This window comes from Myotis myotis, unplaced genomic scaffold (assembly GCF_014108235.1).
Source record: "Myotis myotis isolate mMyoMyo1 unplaced genomic scaffold, mMyoMyo1.p scaffold_m19_p_5, whole genome shotgun sequence".
Lineage (NCBI taxonomy): Eukaryota > Metazoa > Chordata > Mammalia > Chiroptera > Vespertilionidae > Myotis > Myotis myotis.
Genome location: NW_023416357.1, coordinates 60,088,978 through 60,097,892, shown reverse-complemented (window position 1 = coordinate 60,097,892; position 8,915 = coordinate 60,088,978).

Genomic DNA, 8,915 nt, shown 5'->3' with positions numbered 1-8,915 from the left:
TATTTAACCCCTTAAAATAACTAATTTGCTATAGTGAGCCAAGTTTTTATAATTGGTCCATTACGAAAAAGTAGATCTTAGGTTCTTATTCCAATTTTTCAAATAAGAAGATTCCAATAGATTGAATACAAAAGAAGAGCCCTACATTTTTACATCTAAATTTGCACAAAGAGAAGATATCAACAGAACAGAAATTTGGTTACATCTAGTGTCACAGAATAACGATTACTACAGTAAGTCAAATAGATAAATATCAGTTTCCGTAAATTCTCAACTTATGGGGGTACAGTAAACTGCATAAAACTAAAACTACTGGGAAATTACTACATTGTAGCTTTCAAGAGGTTTGGTGAGGATCATATTTTTCCCCAGAATGCACCTGTTGCTTTTCTAAGGATATCAATAAGCCCAAGAGCTCATCTACACACATTTCCAAGTTTCAATAACAGCCAAAGCATTAAATAACTAATCCAATATAATGCACTATTCCAAAATACAGTGTTTGGCCAATATCTTCAGAGAGATACTGTAATTGTTTCACTCGATTTTCAATGAATGATCTATAACGAAAGTTGTTTTTTAGGCTTAACCTAGAGCAGCTGTGCCCTGTGGGAAATGAAGAGTCTTTGTAAAATGTGTTACAGTTTACTAATAAGGATGAAGAAGAAGCACAACTGATGAACCAGCAAATCTGCTCTGACTTACTTGGTCTTTGCTGAATGAATTTGAATATCATCAAAATATATTATCCTTATATATAACCTGCTTTCTATGATTCACTGTATCCTCATACTCATTACAAAAGGAACTTTAAGCACTTAAATATTTTAGATACTTGTGCTGGCCCAATGGCAATACATAAAACAATATATTTTCCAAAGGACAAAAATGAAGCTTTCAGTAAGAAAAGGTAACCATGTGAGTATTTAGGATCTGGAAAAAAAAAAAACAGAGAATATTTACATAGCAGTATTTATATTTGATACTGACATGTAATAAACAGAATTTCTCACCTAAAAATAATGCAAAATTACTTTCTCTGAATATTTACCAATCGGCCACTGGGGAACCATGGAGATGTGAATTAAAATTCTACTTATACCAGTAACAAATTGTTTTATCTTGAATGCAGCTGTTAATTTCTCTCTCCCTCTCCACCCCCCTCCTTTCCATCCTTCTTTCTTTCCTTCCTGATTCACTCACGGATTCATTTAACTTTTATAACATGTGCTGGGCATTATGGTTACCTCTAAAGATGAACAAAATAGTTGTTTCCCAAAGGAACTCTTAATCTTTTAAGTAATAGAAATATGTATGTAAAATATATACTATAAAATATTATGAGAGCCGAAACCGGTTTGGCTCAGTGGATAGAGCGTCGGCCTGTGGACTGAAAGGTCCCAGGTTCGATTCCGGTCGAGGGCATATACCTGGGTTGCGGGCACATCCCCAGTGGGAGATGTGCAGGAGGCGGCTGATCGATGTTTCTCTCTCATCGATGTTTCTAACTCTCTCTCTCTCTCTCCCTTCCTCTCTGTAAAAAATCAATAAAATATATTTTTAAAAAAATATTATGAGAAAGGTTTTATTTAGAGTGCTCTGGGAGCAGAAAGGGGATATAATTCAGTTTTTCTAAGATGATGATACATCAACATAGTTTTGAAAAATAGGAATTAGTCAAGAAGTTCTGTGGGTAAGGGGGCAGAGCGAGGCAGGTATTCCTACCAGAAGAAATAGGAGTTCACATGCCACAGGCTCTGCAATTATTTAGTTACAGGTCTAGGTACATAGCAAATAGAGGAATGACAGCATTTCCAAAGTTGGGTTCCTACACCCAGGGGTACATAAGACAATTACAAGAGTACAGGAAGAAAATATTAGAACATTTTTACAATTATTCTTACAACCTCATTTTTCAAAATTCTATTCTATACCTATTACATAATGTACATAATATTTTAGTATTTTAAGCCTTGTACATGTGTATAATTTATAAACAAATAAATATGTATTGGGTATATGTCCTCCAAAATTTTTAAATAATGGTATTATAACTTTACAAAAAAAAGAAAGAACCACATATTCTATATTATCCTAAAGGTGATGCATAGTAATAAAAGATTTTAAGCAAATAAAGAACAATTGGATTTTAACACTCTGGCTATTCCAGGAGGTAAATTAGAAAATGCGATCTGAGACTAGTAAAGCAATTGTGAAGCCACTGTAGTAATTGTAGTGAGAAGACCCTAAGCAATGATGGTGGCACAGTGGAATGCCAAGGAGGAGCAGAGGCAGCCTGGAAGAAAAAAAGATTATAGCCCTAGCCAGTTTGGCTCAGCGGATGGAGCATTGGCCTGTGGACTGAAGGGTCCTGGGTTCAATTCTGGTCAAGGGCACATGCCCGGGTTGTGTGCTCGATCCCTAGTAGGGGGCATGCATGGAGAGGGCCGATTGATGGTTCTCTCACATCATTGATGCTTCTATCTCTCCCTCTTCCTTCCTTCTGAGATCAATAAAAATATATTTTTTTAAAAAGATTATAAACTATAAATCAGATTGACTTAGATCATTCATTACATTTCTTTAAAGTTTTCTTTTATTGATTGATTGATTTTATTGACTGTAGAGGGAGGAAAAGAGGGAGGGAGGGAGGAACATCTATTTGTTGTTTCATTTATTTATGCATGCACTGGTTGATTCTTGTATGTGCACCGACTAAGATTCATTACATTTTGATCCTACCCAATTCCACAAAGATAATTTATACATCCTCCCAAAAGTAGGCTTACAAATTAAGATCTAATGTATTATTATCCTACCAGAGACTCGGTGCACGAAATTTGTGCACTGGGGGGTTGGGAGGGGGGTGTCCCTCAGCCCAGCCTCACCCTCTCCAATGTGGGACCCCTCAGGGAATGTCCAACTGCTGGATTAGGCCCCATCCCCGTGGAATCGGGCCTAAACAGTCAGTCGGACATCCCTCTCACAATCTGGGACTGCTGGCTCCCAACCGCTCATCTGCCTGCCTGCCTGATTGCCCCTAACTGCTTCTGCCTGCAAGCCTGATCATCCCCTTATCACTCCCCTGCCAGCCTGATCGATGCCTAATTGCTCCCCTGCCGGCCTGGTCACCCCTAACTGCCCTCCCCTGCAGGCCTGGACACTCCCCTCCAGCTGCCCTCCCCTGCCAGCCCAGTTGCCCCTAACTTGCCCTCCCCTGCCAGCCTGGTTGCCCACAACTGCCCTCCCCTGCCGGCCATCTTGTGCCCATATGGGGGTGGCCATCTTGTGTGAGGGTGTGATGGTCAATTTGCATATCACCTCTTTATTATATAGTATTTGATGTCATTAAAACTCAAAGATAAAATTATATTCTGATTTCATGACTAGTACTAATATTTGAAAAACAAGGCAATCACTGTCCCAGTTACATCAATCTAGTTTTTCTGATGTAAGCTACATTAAAATCTTGATCACAGGTGGGGGTAAAAGTTACTGGCTGAAATATAGCTAAGATGCTAGGATGAATATGTGATTATTCCATGCTGTCATAATGGTGATGGAACAAAGCTAGTATTGTTTCTGCCTTCCCTCTCTATTTTATGAGATTCCATAGGCCAGGAACTTTTTAAAAATAAATCTGCATCCAATATAGCATAGATTGCCTTTGCTAAGAAAAACAGAAACCAAGCAAAAGAGAATGAATATTAAGATATAACTTTGCTTCCTATTAAGATATAAGTTATGCTTTATCCCCTGGAACTTCAACAACTGGATTTAACAAAATTAGATATGTACATTTTGCATAACTGACCTCCACTAAGCTTAAATTCAGGAAAAGGAAAATATTTGATAATAGAATTTGACTACTTCAAGTATTATTCTCCATTAGCATTTTAAGAACTCTTTACCTGTTTTTGAAGGAATGAATGAGTGAATGTTCCAATTTTATTTCATATCAAAGTACTTGATCCTACATAAGAAGTATCCCATTTATGGTCTTGTTGCCAGAAAAGCTGCAGCTAATTTAAATTTCAAATGTTTTCATCCATAGCAGGTAACTTTTTAACTAGGACAAAATGGACTATTACATAAGGTATCCCTAGTGGCATTTTGTAATAGTTCCTCATCTTGGTTTTTTAAGTATTTCACATGGCCTTCAGTGGCATAGCTCCTCTCTTAAACTACTCTCGTTTTCCCACAGTTCTGTCAGCCCGATTTATATTGAAACTGGCTAAACAGCATAGTGGCAATAAGTGGATTCTCAAGGATATTTCACAAGAACTTAAAATATGTACAGCATCTTTAACATCAATGTTAACAAGTATCACATATAATGTTAAAAATCAGTTTTTTTCATCTTAAAAATATATAAATACCTTTTGGAGTAAAGTGTCTTGTAATATTTCAAAACTAAAAATTTATTGGATTCAGACTGACAGTTCAGTTTAAAGAATAAAAACAAAATGCCAGCCCAGTTTCAAAAAGCGTTTATTAAACATTCTAAATCCATCCCTCATTTTAATGTATTCTGAGAATATTGTAGCAATCAGCAATATATTACTGTTGCAATGATAGCTTTGGAGGCAACAGAAATCCTCTGTGTAACCCTGAAATCAGACAAGTTGGGGGCAGCTGATAGAGCACTTTGGGGGCATTTTGTTTGGAAATCACAGTTAAGGTGCCCTCTAATCATAGTAAAGTCATCTCAGTTTTTCATTCCAGATTTTAGATTTACTTCTGAACTAATCCTCTATGGGGCTCAAATACAGACTATATTCACCTCCAACAGTAAATTAACTGACATGTGAGCACATAACATGTGGCTTTAAATACAGTTCTAAATTATCCATCCTCCACAGAAATAGAATGGACTCTGATTCATAGAGCAGGTAACAAACCTAAGGCTCTCAATCACGGCTGAAGGAATGTACGTGCAGTGCAGACATCCACTCTCGGTAGAAGGTCATCGCTTCACAGCCTGGGAAATAATCCCTGCCAACCGCCTTGCAAAGTGCCTGAGGCATCGCTCCTGAGAGGCGTAACTCCTCTTCTTTCAAGGCTAGAGGTCAGAGCCATGATCACAGCTCAGTCAAATTTTAAGGAAAAAGCATCTGGGGTCAAAAATATCCTAAGGAAAAATACAAGACTAAAACCAAAAAAATAGATACTGTGCTCCTCTGGGCTTCAACATGGTGATGAGAAAAAAAAACCTGTTGCAGAATATTAAATTTAATTTTTTTTTTCCATCGGGTAGCTTCAAAATAACTGAACTAAAACTGAATACAGAACATGACAGGTGCCATGCTGCAATCAGTTTTGAGGACATTTTAAAATGCTACAAATACATTTATAGCCTCATCAGCCTAAGACATTCTACAAAAGAAAAAAAAATCAAGTGTAAGTGACTTAAACACGGAACATGAGCAGCAGCTCGTGATTAGATTACTGAGTCGGTTAACCTGAGTACACAGAGAGAAGGCTGCTCTTTTAAGCATCGTTCCTTCTGCCTCTGACCAGACACCCCCTCACATCATGGCTGCTGCTTCACAAAACACTACATAGGAGGGAAGATCATTTGTAAATAGAGATAAACTGCTATTTGAGAACTCGTTATAAAATACATGAACTAAATTGATGTTTGTGTGGAAAACACTGTCATTTCCTATACTTCTAAAAGTGGAAAACTCTGAAAATTGTTTTTGAAAATCATAAGACGGATGAGATTACCATTAAACTCAACGAAAGTGGCTTGGGCCCCATAGAAATCATAAAGGAGTGTATTTAAAGGTTACGGGCATTTCTGGATGTACACAATGCAAAGGGTAAGGTGTTTTATTTTGGTCATCTCTGCCAACTGCTATTCGATGCTGTCATTTTCAGCAAGGGGAAATGAATTTGCAAAAGAGTGAGCACAACAGGCCTTCAATCAGACAAGTTGGGGACAGCTGACAGAGCGCTGTCCGCGCTCTGCCTACCAGGCCCCTAGAATATCAGGATTTATGGTCTATTTTTCTGACATATCTGTAACTTAGTAGAATCTACAACCTCCTGATCTATTAATATGCTTTGAGCTCTACCTTGGTCCTACCCTGGCAAAAAGGAAAGGAAATGCCCCCCAAAAAAACAGATGTCGTCCTGTCATTGTTCCTGGCTTTTCAAAACTCATTTCGGAGGTTATTGTTGTGTCTTGTGTAACTCTGAATGGATTAAGTCATGGCAAGGTAGTAACTTAACCCCGAAATCTCAGTGGTGTAACCCAAAAGGTTTATTTCTTGCTCCTGCAAAGTCCATTGCGACCCTGGCAGCTCCCCATGGCAGCTCCCTCCCTCCCAAGAAAGAATGCCTTCCTAGCTCCTGGCGCCCTGGTCATCTTCACATTCAATACCTAGTCTTCCATACGAGGTAACAAAGATCTAGAGGGCAATTTACTCTCTCCTGACTGCTTCGGCCCAGAAGAGCACCCCTTGTGTGCACAGTGCATTGCCTAGCTGTAAAGAAGCTCTGGAAAGAGAGGGAATAACACACAGGTAGCACTTTAAGTCTCCACTACACCTTTTCTAACCCTGGCCTGTAAATGTGTTTTCATTTGTCTTCACTCTGTTATAGAGCATGCAATTGTTTATCATCTATTTTACTTCACTAGACAATGAGACAAGGGAACAACTAGATCAATTATTTCCCTGACTAAATTCCATAAACACACAAATAAACATGACCACAGAAAGTTAGATGCATGCCTGCTCAATGTTATGGAGAAATCCTAACTCCCAGGTATGGCAGCAACATCAAAAATATATTTAACTTTATATGAAAACCACCATTTATTCAACATCAACAAATATTCACTTGATATTTCCCATTTACCAATCAAAATTCCAAATACTGAGAAAATAGCAGTAAGTGAGATAAACTAGAGCCTTCTCATGTAGTAGTTCACATTCTAATAGGGAAAAACAATAAATAAGCATCATAAACAAGAATTATCAAAAAGAATGATGCCAAAAATAAGAAAATACTGGTAGGAGAGTTACTGTAAACTGGGTGATCAGAGAAGTCCTCTAAAAATATTTGAGTGATATATGAATGGCAAGAAGGAGACTGCAATTAGAAAATCTAAGGGAAGAGTATTTTTTAGATATCTCCATTTTATTTATTTTTATCACTTACATACAATAAAGTGCATAAATCTAAATTTATAACACATAAATTTTTGAGTGTACAACAAGAAAAAAATACATATATCTATGGCCAGATTAAACCATTCAGGTCAAAATATGGAATTCTTGTAGTGCTCTCAAGAAACTGGGCATAAAGGGAATGTACCTCAACATAGTAAAGTCCATATATGACAAGCCTACAGTTAACATCTAAAATAAAAAAAATCCAAGTTCATAGATACAGAGCACATATTGGTGGTTGCCAGAGGTAAGGAGTGGGCAAAATCAGTGAAGGGAATAAAAAGGTACAAATTTCCAGCTATATAGTAAGTCATGGGGATGTAATGTACAGCATGATTATAGTTAATAATATTGTATCGCATAATAGAAAATTACTAAGAGAATAGATCTTAAAAGTTGTCGTTACAAAAAAATAAAATCTATAACTAGGTAAGGTAACAGATGTTAACTAAACTTACTGCAGTGATCCTTTCACAATATATACAACTATCAAATCATTGTGTATGCACCTGGAACTAATAAAATGTTGTTTGTCAATTATACCTAAATTTAAAAAAGAAAACTGACAAAGCTAATTTATGGAGATAGAAATCAGAAGAGCAGTTATCTAGGGAGGGGAGTACTCTTGAGAGGGGCCCCAGGAAATCTGCCAGAAGAGTATTTTAAAAGGAAGGAAAAGAGCAAACCTGGTGTATTCAAACATGTAGAACTTTGTATGATGTATGTAAACTGTAAATGCCCCTATCTCTAGTTACATGTGAAATTATCTTCTATGAAGGACCGTATGGGGAGCTCAAGATCCCCTCACTTTTACTGAATTCACCTCTCCATTGTGTGGAGTTAAAGCATAGTTCCCAGCATACCTCACCCTGGTCAACCACCAACTGTTAAGTGCCTTTTATGTGAAAAAAAGCAGCTATTACTGTAGAAGGTTTTTAAAATATCTGACACTCTTAATTTTAAATTTTATAATTTATTAGAGAAAAAGGCAAATATATATAAAGCGTTAATACAAAAATTTAAAAGCACTGTGTGGCAAGAATAAGATATACCTCTAAACAGTATAAGGTTAATTACCAAGAAAAATTATCTACATAAACTTTTATTTCTATATTGCCATAAAATCAAGTTTCTTTCTAGTTAAGGGAAAGTGATAATGGATTTTCACTAAATTTGCAGGATAAAATGGTATATTTATTTACATAATGGAACATTACTCGAGTTAAAAAAAAAAAAAAAGAAGGAAATTATGCCTTTGCAACAGCATGGATGGATCTGAAGTGAAATAAGACAGTCAGAGAAAGACAAATACCGTATGACTTCACTTACCTGTAAAATCTAACGGACAGAATATACAAACAGCATAGAAACAGACTCATAGATACAGAAAACAGACTGACAGCTGTCAGAGGGGAGGGAAGCTGGGGGGCTAGAAGAAAAAGGTGAAAGGATTAACAAAAACAAAAGAAAACCTCATAGACACAGACAACAGCATGGTGATTACCAGAGGGAACAGGGAGTGGGGCGAGGTAGAAGAGGGTAAAGGGTGGACAAATGGTGATGGAAAGAGATTGCCTTGGTTGGTGAACACACAATACAATAGACAGATGGTATGTTATAGAAGTGCACATTTGAAACCTATATAATTTTATTAACCAATGTCACACCAATAAATTCCATAAAAATTTTAAAAAAAATTTTTTTGATCCTCACCCAAGAATATTTTTTCCATTG